The 22,431-nt window shown below is 47.5% G+C and overlaps 1 protein-coding gene across 8 annotated transcripts in view; it reads left to right on the plus strand.

Annotated features, from left to right (window-relative positions):
• The window catches only part of LOC143366141 (homeotic protein antennapedia-like), a 368,003-nt gene that overhangs the window by 318,601 nt on the left and 26,971 nt on the right, over positions 1-22,431 (plus strand). Inside the window, exon 1 of one of the 8 annotated variants that reach the window (XM_076806963.1) lies at positions 12,236-12,551. The exons of 6 other annotated variants lie outside the window; for them this stretch is intronic. The gene's annotated coding sequence lies outside the window, so the exon portion shown is untranslated. Of the gene's footprint in view, positions 1-12,235; positions 12,552-13,777; positions 14,163-22,431 lie in introns of those variants that run through there. One more of the 8 variants, XM_076806958.1, reaches the window with a different exon arrangement.

The raw sequence follows: 22,431 nt of genomic DNA on the forward strand, positions 1-22,431 counted from the left end.
CAAGCGTGTCCGGTAAATACGACAAAATTTTCTTTCACATTTTTACTAATATCTCTTTAATATTTCATTATTTATTTAAATCAAAAAGTCCCGAACTTACGGAAATGCTTAATAATCAGTTGAATGCAAAAATTTCCCAGAATGTATGAAAAATTATATTGAAATTCTTAAATAACTTTCATCCCATCACTAAATCTGCGGTACATGGGCCCTATACCCTACAACGAGTGGCGATATTAGGAACATGAGCGGTATTAGGTACATTCAACGTTCGTCAGGTCGGTGAAAATTTCTTCCCTTTGTCAACCACCTCGTTCTTAAGACTCCTCCACACACATACCACTACCCTACTCCAGTGAAACACATTAAACATTCCTTTGGCCGTCAGCGTGCCTCGATATTGATCTCGGAGGCATAACGTGGAAAGAAAAACGAGGCTTGAGCAACTGGCGTCTCGTACCAACTGCAGTTACTCGCGCGAGGGGTTCGCCAGTCCTCGACCAATTTGTAGACAAGCTTTCGAAAAGGTGGCCGGTCGCCGGTGGCTAACGACGAGGAATTACGGGTTCGAAGAAAAGCGTCCGCGGAGGAGAGTGGTCCGCGTGGTGCTCCGCGCGGCCGGGCCATTCGGTAATTCGCTAACTGCTCTTAATTGTAATTGTTCCGTGCGGCGGATTCCAGGCTGGTCCCGGGGCCCGTGGGGCCCTCATAAGAACGTGGATTCCAGTGTTAACTGCAATTCGTTCGCCGCGGGGGTTCTTGCCGCGGCGCGGGCACCGCTGCCGGCTACGGTAGTCGGCCGAGAACGCGTCACAATCTCGTTTTTCTCGATCGGCGCGTCAACAAATTTCATCGACGTGCCGATCGGATGCCAGGGACCGCTTCTCGACCACCGCCGGTGCGCGTGGAACGCTTCCCAGGAAACATTCCTCCGGCTCGTTTGTCCGCGTGATCGGCCGCCTAGATCGCCTACCTAGATACTCTAATGGCCGGTCATTTTGATTAAATGCCGATAATTGCCGGTGGAAGAAATTTGCCGCTCGGTTCCAGCTCGCGTATCGCCGCAGCGGGAAGTCCCGACGCGACGCGTTCTGGTTCGCGCCAACCCCCATAATCGCCCCGTGTCCGCGATGAAATCGATGGCGTGCGAAACGCGCGGTCGTGCATTCGCGGAGGAACTTCTTGGCGCGGCTTACCTTCCTCCCCTTGTGCCACGGTTCGATGGAATCTGGATTAAATGGGGTTCCGCTGTGCAGGAATGATCAGAAGAAACTTCAGAACTTTAGATATTAGGTACATATTAGGCGTGTGTATTAGGGTGTTTTATATTATTGGGGTAAAATTAAAATATTACATTGTTTCTTTACTTTGCTCATGCTCTTATTAATATGAAAAGAATATCTGATAAATTTTAGGAAGATTGAATAATATTTAGAGGTTGCACACTTTGCACACTAAATAATACGTGGTGGGCTGAGGAAACACGATTTCCAATGATAATTATTTTTATTCTCAAGTCCTTAAAAAAGAAACTAAACTTCAAAGAAGACTTAGACTTAGATGAATTTACATTTTATTATTATTATTATTGTTCGCACCTGTAAAAATTCTGTACCTTATTAACTTGTTATTTTACCCACGTTTTTAAAACCTGAAAAAGCGAAAATATGTAGGGTAGATCGGGGGGAGGGGCGGTAGTAACAGGGGGACGAATGTAACACGCTAATATCTGAAAACATATGATAGATATTAACAGCAATTTTAGATATATGATAAACAATGACATTTGGAATACACGCATCCATGTCCTAGCAGTATAGGTACGCAATACACATGGATAGTAAACCCTAAATGGATAGATAACATTAGATACCCTAAAGTAACCTTTTCTTACTGACTTATCATTGCAATGTAAACACTCCCTTTGCAAGTATGTGCTTTTTTTTAATCTGTAATTTGACCTTTTTTAAGTAATACTGATCGTTACTTAGCACCTCTAAGTGTCTCGTTAGTTACAATTTATAATTGAAGTTCAAAAGCATGGTCGGGATCGGTTGTACCGCAACAGAACCGAATAGCGTCAAAGAAGGCGAATAATATTGTCATGTTTGCATTGAATCCATGCAGTGTCACAACCGACCCGAGGTCAGAGACGGTTGCAACACTTTACACTGTAACGTTAGGGTTATCACACTCCGCTTCTCATTTTTTTATTAATAACTTGGATATTACTTGACATACAGGGGAACTGTTGTGACTCAATGATGTCAGATAAGTAAGTAACATTTCCGTATAAGAGTTTTTGTTGTAAATGTAATAGTTCCTGCGTAATCGTATACCGAAGTCAAAGTGTTACTGCCGTCCCAGACCTACCCTAGTGATAAAACTGTGCAACCCCTTAATATTATTAAATTTGTCTAAAATTTTGCATACACATCACTTAGATGAATAGAACCATGGGAGCGAGCAAAGTTACATGAAAATAGCACCTTCGGAAAATTGAAACACCCTAGTTGTGTATAAATACCTTTATTCCTCTGCGCGTACGAACGTCCCCTTTTAATCCTCTTCGCTGGCGTTTTTCCTCGCAGATCCACGAATCGCCTGCCGTCAGCTGTTCGTTTTCGAAAAACGCCATGCTGTTTTTTCTTCTGGAAAAACACTGTCCCTGGGCGCGGCTCGCGCAGAGTTCTTAGGCCGAAAGGCCGCGATGCTGGTTGGCTGAGGTTCCCCTCGTTCGTATTACGTCCCTTCCGTTCGTGACAGTGCGGGCAGGGGGGGGGTGGGGGAGGGTTGCGAAGGCAGGAAATGAAGGGAACGGTCGGGGGGTGATAGGAAAATTTGATGGAGGGTGGCTCGCAGGAGGGGAACGCGGAGTGAAACAGAGAGGGACATAGGAGGTGGAAGGGAGAGAGAAAGAGGGAAAGAGTGTCGATCAAGGGGAATAGGAGGAACGGAGCGGAGCGGAGGGCTATCAATGACGCGTTAGAGCACGTCACGTCGTGCAACACATCTGCCGCCATGCGCCGTCATATATATTATCTTGACGATACGTCAATTCGGCCACTGATCATTATACTGATTACCTTGGCACGCAAACTGGCCCCGCATGTGCGCCAGTTCTCATGACTCGGTTATTAATAAGCGCGATTTCGGAGGACACCTAATCCTTTTAAACTGCAGCCACACGTTCAGGTCGACCGAGCGGGATATAAGAGACGTGCGTGGAATTGAAGTTAAAAAAAAAAGTGTCAGGAACAGCTGTTCAAAGCCAGAGCCCCGATTTTCGAGGAGCTTGGGCAGCATGGGAAGGATGAAGGATTCGATGACGGAAGAGGCAGGAGGTGCTGAAGAGGAGCTCTCTCTGTCCGTACTGTGACTGTAGCTAACGCAAGGCCCCGGAGCGGCCACGGCCGCGGCCAGTGCCATAAATTTTGATATTATACACGAGGCCTCGTCGGCTCGGGGAGAAAGGAGAGAACAGGGGAGGAATAGTCCGCCGGTGACGCAACCAACAATGCTCTCACGAGGTTTTAACTTTCTTTTTTCGCTCCCTCGGCTTACAATGGCCCGCACGCTCTTGCGCAAACTTTCCCCGATTTCCCCCGGACTCGGAGCCGGACCGTTCGCTACAAAGGACACACCACCAGGAGCCACCGCGACCCAGAGTTCTCGTACTCGAGGTGTCCCGACCTTTTTTTCCTACCTCCCTTCCCACCCGACTCATTTCCGCTCACGACACTCGTATTCAAGGTCGGGAATATGAAAACGTGACTGCTGTGCGCGCGGGAAACCATCCTCCCGAATTTCTTCCCTCCTCGCCTACGTCCTGCTAGCACCTCTGCCGCCCTTCGCGCTGACTCGTACGAACGAGGACACAGGTCTTCTCGAAATACCGCTTGGCCTTCGACCACGAAGTCACGGAATTCCAAAAAAGGTCATTCCACACGAAGTCGGACAAATATTCGTTTTTATTAAGCGAAATAATTTTTATTAGGTACTCTTACATCTGCACTGTAAGCACCCAAAAGGTCATTTTTATCCGTTTATTAGTTGAACAGTTATAATTTTTGGAAAAATAGTAAACACTATACTTTAAAGAGCTGTAACATTCACAATTTTTGACATTTCAAAAAATCCTTCGAGATATGTTTATACACCCCTAAAGACTACAACATATCCAAGTTGCACCGAAATCCGAAATGTTACTCCGAAAAGTGTCCGACTTCGCGTGAAATGACCGAAAAGGGAGTTTTCTATAATAATTTTATTCTGAGTTCTCGTCCCTTTGCGAGTGTCCGTCGCTTCTCGACCATTTCCCGCGATAATTCTTTCAGCTGAAAATGAGGGGAAACGGTCGGTTAGACTTTAGGGGATGGCGTCGGTAAATCGAAGATATTTGTCGCGTACGGAGCGCCGCGACGACCGCGATGGTCGCGCGTGGTTCAGGATCACATTTTTATTTCGGGAATGAGCGGGACATGCAACGTGCCCCGGGATCCCTCCTGTTATTCCTCGTACTTTCCATTGCGATAAATCACAGGCGCCGACGGAAGGGCTGAGGAAGCAAGACCGACAGAAGAGGGCAACGTTGTTGCCAGACGGAAAACCGAAACCAAAGCCGCGCAGGAAGTCAGCGGTGTTCGATAATTTATCGGGGCTGCCCCGCGAAATTACAGAGGCCCCGTTTTTCCGCCTGATTTTACCTGTCACGATGGTTTTTAACCGCTTTTTAAACGCGCATAAATTTATTCGGCTCCGTTGCATCGAAACCGACCTCGATAAATACGCGGCTCCGCATAATGGCTGGAAATTGTTCGCGTTACATGCTCGAAATGTGTCTTCAACGGGATAACGGTCCGCGCCGATATCTATTGCAGCGCGGGCACAATGCTGGCTTTCCATTTCTCCGTGTCGCGACAGGGAAAAGGCGGGAAAATCGATGGAATTCCCGAACCGTGACTTCTCCATTTCCATTGTCCGGCGATCCGCATTAATCCTTTTCGGTGCAATAAAATGTCCACAATCGGCTGTTGAAATTGTAAAATTTCAATTATTCACCCGCTCGTGTTCGCTTGTTTATAGTAGAAAGCGGTTGTAAATAATGATTAGATAACAACGGCACCTATTACCTATATTGTTCCGCAGACGTTTCCACGTGACGTACAAAGCTAGCTGGCACAGATGATTGCCTAGATAATCTTGGGACGTACTTTCAAAACGATCTTGCTTGAAACGTTTCCAAAACGGTCAGCTCCTAGAAGGACCAGCCTTAATTCAATTTCCCTTCGAGAGTTCCCTCTAAATAGGGCGTCGGAGCGTCTACCGTTAATTTCTCCAGAACCGATAAAGCTGTTACGCAACCGGCGAACCCGCCCCGTATTGTTTTCGAGTGTGAGCTTCTTAAATTCCAGTTATTTTCGTCTAGCGCGCGGCAAGATTGATGGCGCGTGGGGTTTCTGGCAACATCGTTGCTCTTCACGATGGCAACTGCTAGGCAGCGAGGAAGAAGAAGCCCGAGGATGAAGAGGAGGCGGCGGCGGACGGAGAGAGATGGAAGTTCTTCCCAAGTAACGTCGCGTAGTTGGCGAACGCCAGCCGCCCCCGCGTACGTCGACGTCGTCTCTTCTTCTGCCTTCTGCTTTCGGCCTCTGTCCTCCTTCCCTAAGCTACGCTCGTCTCATCGCGCGCGCAACAGCACCGTGTGACGCCTTCGGGGCGCCGTGTCTCGTTATATGCGTGATTTATGCTGCGCTAATTGCACCGCGGCGAACAATAACCGCGGTCCGCGCGCCGGCCCGATTGTCAAGGCCGATTTCCGTCGACACACTCTTCTTTATAATCCGTTGCTCTCTGTTCGCGCCGCTTCCTGCCGCGTCTAAAAATATGTACAACGCTGTTTGGCTTTGGCAAGACTGCCCCGCAGCTCGGTCGAGGTGGTATCGTTCATTAATCGATGGTGAAGCGTTGGAGAGATTAGAAAATTCCGTGGATATAGTGGCGGAGGGCTCGTGGCACGTGGTTGGAAGCGGGAAGCGCAGGTATCCCACCTGGTCGGTTCTCATGAATCCTCCGCCATTCCTTGTACGTCGTGTTCCCGGCAAGACGGAGCTTACACGTGTAGCCAGGAACGTTTTACGCGGTGCTTCTGTGTGCGCCGGTACGCTGGCTCGTCTGGTTGGTTATGCAAATGACGCCCTTCTGTAGGTATACATTCACGCGCGGGATACGTAGCCAGTGGAACATCGCGGACGATGCTCGGCAGCCACAATAGCCTGCCGATTTATTATTGTAAAAGTCAAAAAGCGTGACGTAACGCCGCGTTAGAGTCCGCCCGATGTCTCAATGCACGGCAGCGCTCGGCAGAGAGAGAAAGAGGGAGAGATAAGAGCGTGGCAGGGTCGCGATCTTAATTCCGCCGCGAGAACGCAAATCACCGGCGACCAGTGCTCTTTTTTCAAGCGGCCGTAATTTATGGCGGGGCCGGGGGATGTTTGTTTCGTCTGTTCGCGCGCGCTCGCCAGCTCGACCACCCCTGTAAAATATTTCACCGGCTGTAACGAGTGTAACGAGGCTCGTCACGTATCAACGTTACATAATCGGCGTTTTTTCGACCGCCAACCAGAATGATACTCAACCAGGCGGCTCTGCTCTTTCTTCTTGACAATTTATTGCGCGGCGAACGTGTCGGAATATACAGGGTGACTCATAAATGCATGCCAATACTCGAGGGGGTAAACCTGCGCACTAATATAAGTAACAATCAGGGATCGAAAAGGTTCGGGAACTCTCGTTTTTAAACAAATTCTGTTAGAACTTATATGTTTCGTTTAAGAAAATATCTGTTCCTGCGGAATTTTTATTGAAAGAAATGGTACCCTTACAAGGAACATTATTCAATTGATGATGGAATCACGTAGATTTCTTTGTATAGATCGAAAGTATATGTCACAAAGGTCACAAAAATGTAAATTAAAGGTGCTCCCAACAGTTGGTCTGACCTTGAAAAATCAACAAAAGTGGAGCAGGGGAAAAGAAAAATAAGGGAAAGAGAATGACAAATCTGTCTGTTGAAATTAAATATCTCTATTATATGAAAATACATTATAGTAAATGAATGATAATTCATTAATGATAGATAATAGTTAGAAAAAATTAATCATAATAAATGATAATACTAATGATATCAGTGACATGTTTAGACTGTCTCGTTGATCAAGGTATGAAAGAAACAGTGTTTGCTCGTTGCAGTCATTGTGAAATTTATTATTGCTTCAATCACTTTGTTAAACCTTGTCGACAAGATTATCATAAATGTAATGGTTAACATTACCCACTGTTGTGATTTCATTAGTATTATAATTTATCATTAATTTTTTCTAATTACTATACATACATTTACTTTACATACATTTACTATAATGTATTTTCATATAATAGAGATAATTAAATTTAAACACACGGATTTGTCATTCCCTTTCCCTCATTTTTCTTCTTTCCCCGGTTCCACCTTTGTCGATTTTTCAAGGTCAGACTAGAATAATATTCTTTTATAACTGACATGAAGCAAAATACATAAAAGTTCTATAATATCTGCGTAGAAATTATCTACATATGTAGGTAAATATTACAAATAAATGACACATTCAGAATATCAATTTAACTGTAATTATTATTTTTTATTGTAGTAGTACTATTCATTTAATAGCATTCAGTAGGTATTTGTTACAACGATTGAGAACTGTTTTCATATTAATGAACAAAATATCTGTTTCTGTTATAGAAATTTTTTTATTCTTATATTTTATAAGTTCCATTCCAACTAAAACTTTTATTTTCACGAACTTTTATTTTATCGGTTCTCATGGGAACTTATAATGTGAGAACATTTTTAAAAAAAGTTCCACGGTCCATGTTTCAACCCTTAAGTAGGCGCAGGTCGAGGCCACTTTGATCGCTAAGAAAATACAGAACGCGTAGGTTTCATTTTTGTGGTTTTTGTAAAAGTAATAAATGTTGATTAACAAATATACTTGCTTTTACTTTTCAATGCCTTTTGATTTACCATAAATATAAAAAAGAAGTTGGTGTCACTGCTGACCCCATGACGCCCACTTGTGTGATTTTGCCAGTGCGCCTACTTAAGGGTTAAATAGAACCTATTGAAAAGTTCCAGACCTCTTTCGAGCCCTGGTAAAAACGTCAGATCAACATACCGACGGTTTTAAAAATTGCGGGGGTACTTTATAAACAAAGAAATACACAATTTCACAAAAAATGGACATATAATATTTGTGCAGTAAGCCATCGATATGTTCATATGACGTTTTCACTTATATTAGTGTGCAGACTTACCCCCTGAACAGTTGACATGCAGTTATGAATCAGCCTGTATGCTGTACTTTGCCGGAATTGATGCGTTGCTATATAGTTGCTACCTGGACGACGCATGCTTCGAAGGATGAGGCCGCTTCTCGATACCAAGCGTTCGCCTCATTTCGTAAGAGTCTCGTTTTCGGTGGCAAGAGACGGGCGCGGAATCATCGGGCGGACATGTCTTTATAATCTTTGGTAATAACGTCGCGGTACAGGCAGGGTTCTCGAGTACACGCGACGCTCTGTCATTAGTCCAGTCAATTTCATTCGATCACGGTCGTTAAGAAATACTTAGATGATTGTGGCTTGTATGGGAATCAGCGTAATAAGTGGCCCTCGGGGAGTAGTAAGGAAACTACCCGGAGAGCCCTTGCGCCGATATTTACGACCGCCATTGTCGGACGGGCGGGAGTGTAGGGATTTTCGCGGCCCGGAATATTCCTTTCATTTCTCGTTTCTTCACCCCTGCGGACATCGTTCTTCTATTAGAGCGGATATAAAAATCCCCGGGCTTCTTTCATCTCTCACTTTCGCGAGTACAAAATTCTCAAGTTATTCATTGGCGCAGTTGTGACGAAGAAGAGGTGAGAAAACTTGCCGAATATAACGAGCGTCTTAGAAAACAGAGTGATGAAATGAGGGAATGATAAAATCAACCAACTGGAATAGGGTGTGCGCATCAAGATACGAACCATAGAGCCAGCAGCAAACAGTCGTAGAAAATTTAAAAGCAGAAGAGAAAGAAACCTACAACATATATCAAAGGAAAGGAGAATACGTTAGAAATTCCAAAGAGGCCGTCCTTAAATTACGTAAGGGTAATTTTGGTGATTCTTGTTTGATGGGATCATAATTTCCGGGCAAACCTAAATAAACAAAAATTAAATGAAAATTATGCGATTGGTGGATGAGAAACGGCGATTTTTTCGAGAAAAATTCGTTCTTGTTTGTGCGCTAGTAAAATCCGATGACTTTTTAATTTTTTTATGAAAATCTCGAATTTTTACGGACCACATCAGAGGTTTGCCCGCAAATGGCACATGTTTTACACATCCTGTAATATTTTCCAAGTCGATCCGAACCTCCATTCGTTCACAATCAGGAACAAACGAAGGGAAATAAATATTCGAGAAAGACGCGTTTAAAGTTTCTGGGCAAAGACGACGCTATAGGTTGTCGCTTGACGTTTTTAGCTGCCAAATCTACAATTTTGCGAATTTCACTATAAACCAATCGGCATTTTATTCAGAAACGATAGTACTTTCTTAAAATGCAATAAAAAACCGACTTTTCGATTGCCTAGTCCCCTTAAGGACGACTACAATGATCGCTCCATCGTCGCATGTTTCTTCTTCCTCGCTGTGGAACAATTGATGATGTCGGTGGACGCTTCTTCATGCATTACCTACTTAGTAAATAGACTTCAGTGTAGTATAAATATACATTACTTAACGCGTTAATATCGTAAGCCATCCACAAGATCAATTTATGCTGCGACAAGTAAAAATGATTCGCGGAGGAGCCGTAATGGCCAAGTAAAATATCCTTGGGCAAGGATTCCCCTCTCACTGTTCCAAGTTTTTCGCCGTTGACGTTTGGAGCGGCGAAGCAGCTTGGAGGAGGCGAAGAATCTCTGCCCAGAAGATCCGTTGCCACGATACCATCAGCGTCCATCGACTCCATACACAAAGATATCAGGATCGGTAGCAGGCGTCGCTTAACCGAGGAAGGGTAATCGTCACCAGATGGTGGGCATCTCACGGCGTAATTTGAGCCGCGCAATTTTTCTTCTTCCGCGGCAATTTGGTGCAGGGCTGCCCGACGAGGGTCGGAACCCATACTTGCCCGATCTGCCGTAATATCGAAGCGTATCAAAGCGATCGAGGCAATCAAGAGGAACGGGGCCGATGCGCGTCCGGCTGTGTTCAAGCTGACTCGTTGTTGCGTTGCTGGTCAGCAGGCAGGATATCATCTACCGATCCTCTCCGGTTCCTTTCGTGCGACGTGCAAGAGGGGGCGGCCATAGGGCAGCATATAATTATCAGGACTGTAATGGCAGTCATAAATCATAGGCGCTTCTCTCCCCCGGCCGACCAGTTCGTTTCTTTCTTCCCTGGCCGGGGCCGCGCGGCTCTGCCCACGGCCAACAGGATGAATACGGATGAGAAATCGGCCCAGTCGATTGGATAGAGTCATCACTCCGCTGACCCACACGTGGGCCAACTCCATTTTCTTTGAAAACGCACCTCCGAGCATCCTGCGTTGTTCGTGGAACCCTGAGAATTCCTTGGCTGACCGCTAACGTCACCTCCGCCGCCATTCTTAAACGTGGATATTCCCCTTTTTCTGTTCAGAGCGTGAAATGGTCGTCACCTGATATGGAGATTCTAAAGATCTAATCCAGCAGTTCCAGAGAAAGTTGTACGAATTACTGGCAAGGAAAGATCCCGAACCTGAGAATTCAAAAAAATTCAGAAACTTTGTGAATAAGTCGGGGATTTCCGACTGATTACAACGCAATTTTTGTTCGTAGCCCAAATGCACTGTAAGGTGATGTAATTGACCCATGAAAATCCGGTTATTTTCAAATTTCGTGTTTTAACTCGCGAACTGTAAGAGATAGAACAAAAAGTTTCGAGACAAAAGTTACTACTTTTAATTAGATCTATCATTTGGTAAAGAAGTTATTTTACAGTTCACGAGTTACAACACAAAATCGGTAAATAACCGGATTTTCATGGGTCAATTACACCCCCTTAGACTGCATTTGGGCGTCAAACAAAAATTGCGTTGCAATCAGGAGGAAATTCCCTTCGTATTCACAAAGTTTCAGAATTTTTTGAATTTCCAGGTTCGGGATGTTCCCTCGTGAAGTTTCCCAGGAGCAGTGAGCCGAACTGTAAGAATCTAGATGAAGAGGAAGGAGAAAGCTCTCCTCAGCGACACCCACGTCTCAATTACGTTAAGTGGCTCGCAAACGACCGCGCGAATGAAGAAAATGAGCGATAAGAGCGCAACAAATGACGATGGCGTAGCGGGCAATAAAGTCGCACCGTGGCCGGGGCCCGTTTTCCACGTCGGCCTCAATCTTCGAGCGCTGGGCGACGCTCAGAGCGAAAGAACAAGGAGGAGAGAAAGCCCGGTGTAATATTTGCGCGATCGATTTGATACGCGGCGAATTTCGTCGACAAAGAAGCTGCCCCTTCGCCCGCAACGACAAAGGACAAAGGGATCCGTTTCGCCAGTAATCAGGACCCTTCGGTTCTCGCCTCCCCAAAGGTCAGCCTCCGGTTGTTCCGCCAATGGCGGACCGTTCAATCGTCCCCCGAGACAAGTTTCTTGGGCTCGTGTTTGGCTGCAGCAAACACAAAGACGATGGACCGTGTGTGCGCGCACATTCGTTCCCAGACGATCGGTATCCATAAGCTGCTGGCTCGCGGGGCCAACCCTCCAACTGTCGACTGACATTCTCTCGCCGTGACGACGGGGTGGGCCCTGGTCACGGTTCGATAAGTGGGGGTGAACAGGAAGCTGGGGAAAACAGCGCAGGAAATGGAACTCTGCGTCGAACAATAACCACGGATACTGTTTTCCAAGCAATTCTCGCGGAGAAATCAAGGCGGTAGCCATTATCAGAGCGCGCAGCTCTTTGCGGCTCCCAGTCGATGCGCAAGAAATCGAAAAACAGTGAGTTACATTTAGAACGCTCCGTAAAGATATAAATTAACGTCTGTATGGCGAAGGTGACACCGAACGGAGGTGTTTTTAATTGTTTTCGAGGCGGCGAAAGGTGGCCGTCCTTGAGGATTCATTATTTTGTGGGAATGTTTTGCGCGCTCCTCGGCGCCGAAATTTCCGTGACGCTTATTCCTGTTGAAAAATAACGCTGGAACCCGTTGCTAGACGTCCAAGATTCTGCAAATTTTTGCGCCGATGGCGGTGATTTACAACTCTTGGACAATTACGGGGTCGCGTCCATCCCGCTCCACCGGACACGACTCCCCGTCGGTGGGCTGACATTTTATCACGATTATGGGGTGGGTTCCGGTCACGGTGCGATGCCGCGGCGAGGGAGGATACGGGCCGAAAGTCGAAACCGAAGTAGAAGGGGCGAAAACGGCAACGGAGACGCCGCGTCGCGCCGACAGTGGGGCGAGTACAGTATCAGCCACGAGGTAAGCAAGAATTATGATCCATCTACGTCGATGCAAGCGCAAAGGGACCAGCACGCTTTTCCAGTAACCGCGCCCGGGTACTCCTTGTACTCTCGCGTTACACGCTCCCCTTTTTCGTGTTTCGTCTCCCTACTTTTTTCCCTCTTTCGCTCTCGTTCACTTCGTGCCTCGGTGTTTCAACGCGGTAATGTTTGAAATGTTTCCAGAGAGGGTGGAACTAGGGGCGGGCTCGAGCGTAGGTATGTACGTTAGCGGTACATTAAAGCTCGCGCGATATTTACGAATCTCTTCATGATTAAAACGAGGCGCGACGTTTGTAAATAGAGAATAGAATCAATGTTATTAACCGAAGCCAGTAAAATCATTGCTCGGAAAGAAATTGATGACGCGAGTTTTATGATTCTGAACGCGAAACAAGTTAGATTTCTGGAGGAAGAGATGTCTACTGCAAAGCAGTGCTGCAACGTTAAAAAATCCGAGCGTTCTCCTCTCGCTACGTTTCCCGTTTCATTCGGTTTTCTTCGACGTCGCTCCAACGAGTCGCAGGGGTTGCAAGGGGCGGTGGACGATCGAGGGCGAGACTGGGAGCGATTCAGAGAGAGAGAGAGAGAGAGAGTGAGGAAAGAGGGTTAGAGAGAGCGAGAGAGAAGGGTAGGGGTTTGAAGGAAAGCTAGGTTGGAAGTTGGGGTGGGGGTTCGTCACAGTGGGAGGGGTTATTTCAAGGGGGGATTCAGGGTGGGGTGGGGTGCGCTGACAGCTCGACGCTCTCGTCCGTTCCACGCTCGACAGGAGGATACGCTCCTCTGCACACATTCACTCGTTCACGCACACGCGCCACCCTACACACATTCACTACGCGTGCGCCATGTACGTGTGCAACAACGCTGTGGCGTCGTTTCCCTTTTTTCCCGTGCTCGCGCGTTCTGCTCGTCTTCTCCGGCTCCTATACGCACGTGCTCGCACGCACACACACGCACACGCACTCTCTCTCTCTCTCTCCCCGCGCGAGTCGGCCGGCGGTGTGCGCGCGTTAGCCGTCACATTGCGTAGTTTCGTTTCTGTCCGGATACTTCTGCCGAGTCAGAAGAGCTCTGACACGGACACGCGGAGTTGCGCTGGCTGTGTGACTCGCCCGCCGCTCGCTCGCTCGCCCGCCCGCTCGCGCCCCGACACTGAGACGAGGCAGTCGTCGTCGATGACAGTTCCGAGGGGATCGGTCTCCCGCAATCATGCTCGGGCTCGTAATCGGGAACGGTTCGTCCCGCGGTGAACGCTGGACACGTGATCTCGAACGTGACGTTCGCGAGCTCCCACGTGTCACCGAGTGAGCCGAGTGCACCGAGTGAGCCGAGTGCATCAAGTGAACCGAGGAGGTGTTACGTTCGCTGCGCGCAACGATTCGCCGATCGACGAATGACAGTGAAGTGTGTGAACAGGCGCGGCTTGAATATCGCGGAAATATTTGCGCGCTGACCGCTCGTGAACGACGCAACGTCAGGCTATCCTTCGGCTCCTTCCTACACGTGCCGACAACGAACTCTACCTGGCTGGTCGCACTTGAATCCATCACGGATGATTTTCGCCGATCGCGGATGGCCGCAGGTGACCGATGTGAGTTCTCGAATGCCCGCAACGTTTCTGATTGACTGTCGCTCTCGACTCGCCGCCTCGATTAACGTTTCCACCATCCTGGCCCACGTATATTAATCCCGCTCCAAGGGGATCAGCTTCGAGCAACAATATTCCGCGCAATCTGTACTTCTGTTGCGCAACTTAAATACACTCCGCTTTTTAAGTTCGGGAATCCCTCTATCGCGGAAGCGACGATCGAGTTTCCGTATCGATAGTTTCACTTTCTCGAAAAGGATCGGGGGAAATTAATTAAATGGGACCATCCACCTGAACTCTCGCCAGGCTTCTCCTTATCTTTGGCGGCGAGGTTTGTGCGATCGGTCTCCTCGATGATTATCAGCGAGATCGGATCGCGATCGCTGCCACTAATCATCTCGGGGGCCTGGATGCGCTCCGGGGACGCGTGCACGCGGCTAATTATCGTGGTCAGGAGCGTGCACCGCGGCGGATTCGAACGGTGCCGCGAAAACAGTTCCGCTCTCGCGGAAAGGTTCCTTAATCCGGCGTGTGTTGGTTGTAGCTAGGCGTGCCTGCCACCAGGGAAAGCGTGGCGAGACTCGACGAGTTCGTTACGTATTTGCGTCTCCTTCGGGCGTATCAATAGAAGCATTACCCGCCTGTGTACGTAATTGGCGGCGTGTTTGCACAGTCTGGCTGGTGCAGTAGCTCACGTCGTCGGTTTTCGCGGTTGACAACGCGCTGCGATAACGCCGCGACTCGACCTGTCCCGCGCGCACCCGTAATCGCTGTCCACCCTTTCTCTCTTTCTCTCATTCGCTCTCTCTCTCTCTTGGTCTCCTGCTCTCTTCATCTCCCTGTCTCTATTCTCTAAGCGGCTCTAGCGCTCCCAGCCGCGTGGTTTCATGCTAATCAACCGCTGCATAGCCATCGCCGAGAAAGAAAATCGCGTTTCACGCGCGACTGCGCGCGAGTGATCGTTAGTGGCGGTGCCGCGACGCTCTCGCGATATTACACGGGAATCGCCTCACCAAGGACGCATCATGGCGGAGACAGGTACGTCTGTTCGATGACACTCGATGGCGATCGCGGAGGCGCTTCGATCATTTATCATCGACGGATGCTCGGAACTTGTTTGAGCGTTATCGGTGATCGGGTCTGAGTTCTGAGTCCTTTGCGCGCGCCAGGCTGTTATATGCGAAGTTGTTGCTGGCAGAAATGTTAGAAGAACAGATTTTTTTTTTTAATTACTGAGGAATGCTCCTCGATGTTATTTGCCCTCGACATTATCATCCGCGAAGGAATATTTTGCAAATATTCGTCCACAGGAATAACGCCCGCGTTGGGTAGGACCGCGGTGTCGTCAGCGAGAAGTGGTTTTAGCTTCTGGAAGCGGTGGAACGCCAAGACAAATGTCTCGGTAAAAGGGCCACCCCCGCGTTATCTCGGATTAAAATCTGAAATGCAGGTCAAACGGTTCTGGCGGCGTTCGGCGGCCACGTGGCACCGTAGGACCCCCGGTCCTCCTCAACACGGGTAGCGAAAGGACTCGCGCCGGCTGTCGCCTTATTACCTGGAACAGATAACAGACTCGTCTTGCGTAATCGTCGACCGACGACGGGCCCGCCGTCCTTCTTCGACTATTTTTAAGCCCGACCAGCACGCGACCATCTTGCCATCCCGATACCTCCGCCTTCCAGCCACCGGGAGAACCGTGGAAAAAGCCAGGAATTTTGTTTACGCTCGCGATGCAATCGAATTTTCGAGAAATCGGCGCGAGGCCGGTTTCTTCGTTCACCTAGCGGGGAAAAGCGATCGAGGAAATTTCGCAGCCAGTGCGAATCTTGGCACCATTATCCAACGCGGTCGTACCCCGACTGTTGGGGAGAGGTGCCGTTTCGACACGGTATCGCGACCCTATAAATATTTAATGAACTTCGAACCCTTCGATTTGACGAGGGTCACCGGTGCATGGATTAATCCTCCCGAGGATAATCGGCTGAACGACGTATCAGAAACTGCGATTGCACGCGATTTAACGCGTCCTCCGCAACACCGCCCTCGCGATCTTGAGATAATTCGCGAGATTAGCTGCCGCATAAGAAGAGAGTTAGAAGTTAATGAAGGCAGAAGAAAAATTAGACGGGGCAAAGGGAATTGCGGGCGACGTCTGGTGAGAGTTTTCGCGCAAGGGAATCCGTGATGAATCTGGGGGGAAAATGTTGATGACACGGCAACAGGTTGAGAGGAGATGGAGAAATTGCGGGTTTTGATAAACGGCGTGCTTGCCGGCGATACGATAAAGCGTGAAACAATTTTTAGCACGTGCATTGTTTTAATGGTGGATTCGTTAAGAGGGAAAGAATGCGGGCCTGCAACATTGTCACATGCACAGAACACGTTTCTAGCTGCAGAAGCGTGCTCGCGCGCAAATATTCCATTCTACCCGCGGCGCCGCGCTCGCAGCGGGCGAACAGTTCTCCAACAATCGACGGGGACATGACTTCTCTTTGCACACGCGTACATATAATGTTGCCATTTAAAATTGATGGATCGGCCGAGTTGCGCGAAGTTATTTCCTCCTAACGTGTGTCGCGACGTCGCTGTACAAGTAGCTTTTCCCGGATGCGATGTTTGCAACAGCTGTCTCTCGGCGCGGGCTCTGCTGCAGCGTCTCGATTGCCAATAACGCGTGACTTTCGTACCCTTCCTCTTTCTTCATTCGATAGAGTAGAATTAATCGCCCCTTTGAAAATGGAGCACTTCTAAACGCGAGTGAAAATCACCATAGTATAGAATATGCTTTATTTTAACGTACTTTAAGTCTGTAAGTTACACGAGAGCTAGATAATTAATGTTATCACTGGAAAAGCAACGTGATCGGTAGGGCGACGACGAGTTGCAACGTTGACCCTTTCGCAAATTCCCACTTTGTAGACACTGTCGACTAGACTTTGAACTTTGCCTCGCGTTCAGGTGGCAACTACGAGCGAAACCCGAATTCGAGGGTGATCCGAGACTCCTCCGGGGTGAAGACGCTTCGCTGCGCTTCTGATTTAGTAGATTCGTTGCCACGAGGTCGGTGTTGGGGTGTCTAGTAGCTTAGAGAAGCTTACATCGAGGATGAGAGACGACGGGGAAGCGCAAAGGTCTCGGAGGTCAGGATAAATTAAAGATCATTAATTCGAACATGTATTAAATGCGTTTGTTCGCTGCAAGTTTTACTACTTTACTCTACCTAAATGTAGTCTTCGGCTAGATGCATTGCGCGACGTTCTAAAACCTACAGATGGATGGCTTAGTGCACAATAATTGTGGGACAGTTGCCGCACCTTACGCGAAATTCTCACCGTGTCTAAATTTTGCAATGAAAATTTGTTCGAAGGATACATATTATTAGTTTAACATCTTGTCCTACCATTGGCATTAAAGAAAATCAAAATTTTAATACTTGCCACCCTTAAAAAATTGAAACTAAAAACATCCATTTTTTAGAAAAGACGCCGCATGTGCGAGTGTGCTGCCGCATTTCGAAAAAAAAACATTTAATTTTCCATTTAAACTTGTTAATTTTAACTTTTTATTTTAAAAAATAGTAAAGGCAAAGTAAAAGGAAACATTTTTTTAATTTATACAGTTATAAAATACAATAAAGATGGAAAAATAAATAGGTACAGATATTATTTCTGCTTTTCTAAATTTAATTGTCTTTTCTTCTTCCTTCCACATTCATTACACGTAAAATAAAAATAAAATGTGAAAAAAGAGTAAAAAGCCCACAGATATGTGTGGATTATCAGATTTGTCATTAAAAAATAAATAATTTGCCTCGGAATATCATGGTATCTATTTTAAGACACTCTTTTTGTATTTTTAACATTAAAAGCATAGTTTAGTCGACTTACAAGGAAAGCTTCCGAACCTGGAAATTCAAAAAATTCTGAAACTTGATGAATTTGTAGGGAATTTCTCCCTGATTACAACGCAATTTTTATTTGCTGCCCAAATTCACTCTAAAGAGGTGAAACTGACCCCTGAAAATCCGGTTATTTTCCGATTTTCTGTTATAACTCGTGAACAGTAAAATATTTTTTTTACCAAATGATAGATCTAATTAAAAGAAGCAACTTTTGTCTTGAAACTTTTTGTTCTGTCTCTTGCATTTCGCGAGTTATAACACAAAATCGGAGAATAGCCGAATTTTCGGGGGTTAATTTCACCCCCTTCGAGTGAATTTGGGCAGTAAAGAAAAATTGCGTTGTAATCAGGAGGAAATCCCCTACATATTCACAAAGTTTCAGAATTTATTGAATTCTCGTCTCGGGATCTTCCCTTGTAAGCCATCGACATGTAATCTTCGATGGCATCGGATAATTCTAGAAATTCTACAAATGAGTCTCTCTACGTCATACCTACGTTCATGAAATTTGAAGAAAGCTTATCGCGGCTGTGCGTCTGAATCGCCTCGAGTCAAATTTCTCCGAATCTCTCGTGCGCAAGCAGCACTCAGCAGCCTAAGTAATTATTTTAATTGCCGGCGTTGGCTGGCCGTAGTCGCGAGAGTGCAGATTCGAAGCGTTGCAGCGTGGAAATCGATAGGAAACTGACGGTCGCCGTGGCGTGATTCCCGTGAAACGTTTCTCAGCCTGCGTGCAGCTTCGAATTCCGCGGCGTAATTTCCTTTCCTGGACTATTTTCACTGCGTAATCTCGAGCGCACACGCCGGTTTTCCTTGGAACATTTCGTCCAACCGCAGCTATAGGCAAACAAGTTTTTCTGCAAACCCTCGCGTATCCCATTTCGTACTAGTTTCCCACGTGGAACCGCGAGAGCAATAAAACGCAAGGATCGACCAGAATTCGCTAAAAAATCCACCAACTTCGACGAGCTACTTCTTCGGAAGTTTCGTTTCCCGTTTTCTTTCCTGTAAAATGAAATCCTTCGCAAGTAGCAGTTTTGTTTTCGAATTTCATCATTGCCCATACGAGTCTCTTTGAAGTTCCTACTCCAATAGATTTAGATTCGGTGGATCATCGGTTGAAACGCGTTATTAGCTCCGCGATCGCCTTTTAATGACACGTAATCTGGCGGAGATGGTTCCTGGAGCGATTGAGATCGCAAGGGCTGATTTAATTCCAGCCCATGGGTGTATTATTTCACGGGTTTCCGTTAATTCTGGGGTAGCTAGCCGGATCAGCTAGGGGTCCAGAATTCGCATCATGGCGGGTTCCGCGTAAACACGGCTTCCAACATGTTTCGAGAATTCTAAAGGTGATTCTACAAATTGATACTTCCACGCGCAGCTCCTTTTGCGATCACCGCCTAGATGAAAAGGCCCCTCCTATTTCATCTCTCAAACTAAGCCTACAACTGGCGCATCGCTAGGAGACGAATAGAATAGCTTCCGTCAATTTGTAGCAGACATAATAATCTGACTTTTTCAGAGCGAGACAGCTTATCACGCTCGTACGACTAATTGCAAACCGTTTAACGGAAATTAATGGGCTCATGAATCAAATCTAATCTACACTTCCTTGTCGCGATATGCATTGCCGCGGCGAAATTAATGAACTCTCTGAAGACAGGGAAGTCAAAGAGCCCCCGAACGTTCCCGAGGCGGCGACCCCTAAAACGCTGCTGACGCGTGAACCCCCGAAGAGGATGGATAGCCGGAATGGAAGAAAAAATAAATAAATAATACGAACCGTGGCCGTGAACAACTCGCAGGACTTTCCACAATGGCATACCACGGGCCGCCGATACCCGTTCGAAAGGCAATAAATATTTCAGCTAACCACCGGCGTGTATAAGGCGTGCTCCGCAAAAGCGTTCCATTCATACCGCGGCATAACTTCACCACGATGTACCGAGTCTTTCCTGCTTCCCCTACCTCGTTGCGCTGCCCTACTCGCGTGTCCGCAACTCCGCATTGATACACATACACATGCACGTATACCGGGGACCCCTTACGGTTTACGAGCTGCTAGCGTGATTTATCGGGATCGAAAGGGCCACGGGGATCATTAGAAACATCGCTCGAACCGCGAACCGTCCATCAAACCGCTGATCGCCCGTTGTATTCTATTGATTCCTTCCATTCGACGCGGATTCATTCATCTCTCGGGGTGGTCTTTTAACGAGTAGTAAATTACTGCAACGTGTTGTGGCAACGAAATCGGAAGTACCTTTAAAGATTCGTGGAAAGAATCAGAGGGTAGGTATGCTTTCATCACTACCGTGTTACAACTAGGGAATTCAATCCCGGGATCCCGGGTTCCCGGCTGTTTTTTTTGGATTCCATTTTTATATTTCTCAGTTGTTCTTTGAGTAATTTACGGCTTTAAAAGTTCTCGAAATTCTCGGGATAAGTTGTAACTTGATATATCACATCCCGGGAGTTTTAGAATTCAAAAAACAGCCGGGATCCCGGGATTACGATGCCGGGATTGAATTCCCTAGTTGCAACTGAGACGAAAATTCTTATTATTCGTAGCTTTTCCGCGTCAACAGGCTCTCCGAGAGCGCATTGGTCGTGAAAATGGTATCCAGAGTCTAGGCAGCGTGTTTTCCAGACACGGGTGGTGCGTCGGTTGGGGAGGGATGCCGCCGGTTATCTCTCACGGACTTCCGATTTAATTAAGCACGGTTTCTGCCTGAGCCAGGAACTTTCGATATTAGGCCCGGCCCGTATCTATCGGGTCGAGCAAGCAAACTCCAACTCCCTCGCTGCCTGCGTCGCTGGCACGCACACGTGCAACGATCAGGCTGTATGGGTGATCTCGTTTCCAAAGTCCGAGAGAGGCAGTGGGGTGAAGCCAGCCGGCCTTTGTTCACGGCGTTGGATCTGCCGGGGGCTTTCATCCCCCTACCACCCTATGCGGGGTAACCCTCCGTCGGATTCTGAGCGTCGCGACGCCTCCTCCTCCTCCTCCTCCTCCTCTCCCTCTTCTCCCTCGTCCTCGTCTCACCCTTCTCGTGCCTGCCCTCCCCTGCTCTCCCCCGCTCCCTCCGTTCCCGTCTCCTTCACTCGGCCATCCTGCACCTCTGCGGCTCCGCCGCGGCCTTTGTGCTCTTGTCAACTTGTCAAACTACCCCTGTACCCCTACCGTGAGCTTCGCCGAGGCAGCAGCATCCAATACCAACCCCGAACCAACCGCTCCACGCCGTTAGCTAGCCGAATCCTCGCATCTCACCCTGCCCCGACCAGCTACTCCACCCAATTTCCTCCTTTTCTCCCGCGTCTGCTCCTCGGCAGACCACTTCTTCCTCTGTACACGCTCCTTTCTGGCCGTCTGTCCGTCTATCCGTCACGCGATTTCCACCACGTCCAGCTAGCTACCGGGAACGTATTTCAAGCGGGAGGATCACCGGCTAGCTGCAGGAGGGGTGTGTTCGGGGGTGGCCGTTTCATCTTACTTCTTTTCAGTTTAACGCCGTATCGCAAAGTCCAGGCTAACTTTCTGTGTTTCTAATAATTAAACTTGCAAATCCTTTCGCTCGAAAGTTCCAATGCTCGAGGGTTGATCAGTAAGTGTCGAGACACGATTACGAGTAACTTGGATCGAAGTACCGTGACTTTCTCAAGTTGGTGCCTTTAGTTATCGACCGGTTGCCTTATCAAGGGTGAAAGAATTTCCAGCTGCGGGCATGGCGTCTATATAGGTATCTACACAGAGCTTGCTCCATTTCTTCGCGGCCTTTGTGCCGCCTATCGGTATTCGATCTATTCAACGTGTTCCTCGTAACATCCATGCAATGATATATTCCGCGGGAGCAGGCAACGCTGTTTCCTTTCGATAAACGATACGAGCGTTAAAAGCGCGCGATCCAAGATAATTCGCTCCCCATTTACTAATTATATCTGCTAATTGTATAATATCTGTAACGCGTGCGAACGATATTCGTGTCCCTGCGCTTCGCGCGCGCATCCGCCATGTGTGTGTGGCATATGTAAGAGCTAACCGTTCCCCTCGCACCGGGCATTTCCGCGATTATCGCCTCGCGATATCTCTGGCTCGCCCACAAACGGCCGACTGCCCTCGTCTTTCCTTTGCCGCAAACACAAATTTCTATTTGCCTATTTCGCCGTAGCCTTTTTCCTTTCCTTCTCCCTCGAGCACGTACCTACGCTACGCTAAGTACTTCAGTGTAGGATCCAGTTGCAATGCAATAATTTGTCAGATATCGTTTCATTGCAAATTCTGTTACAACAATTTAGGACCTTGCAGTGGAGAGGTGCAGCTCCATTTTTGACAACTTTTGAGTTATGACGGGTAATGTACCTATATAA

This window comes from Andrena cerasifolii, chromosome 2, assembly GCF_050908995.1.
Source record: "Andrena cerasifolii isolate SP2316 chromosome 2, iyAndCera1_principal, whole genome shotgun sequence".
Lineage (NCBI taxonomy): Eukaryota > Metazoa > Arthropoda > Insecta > Hymenoptera > Andrenidae > Andrena > Andrena cerasifolii.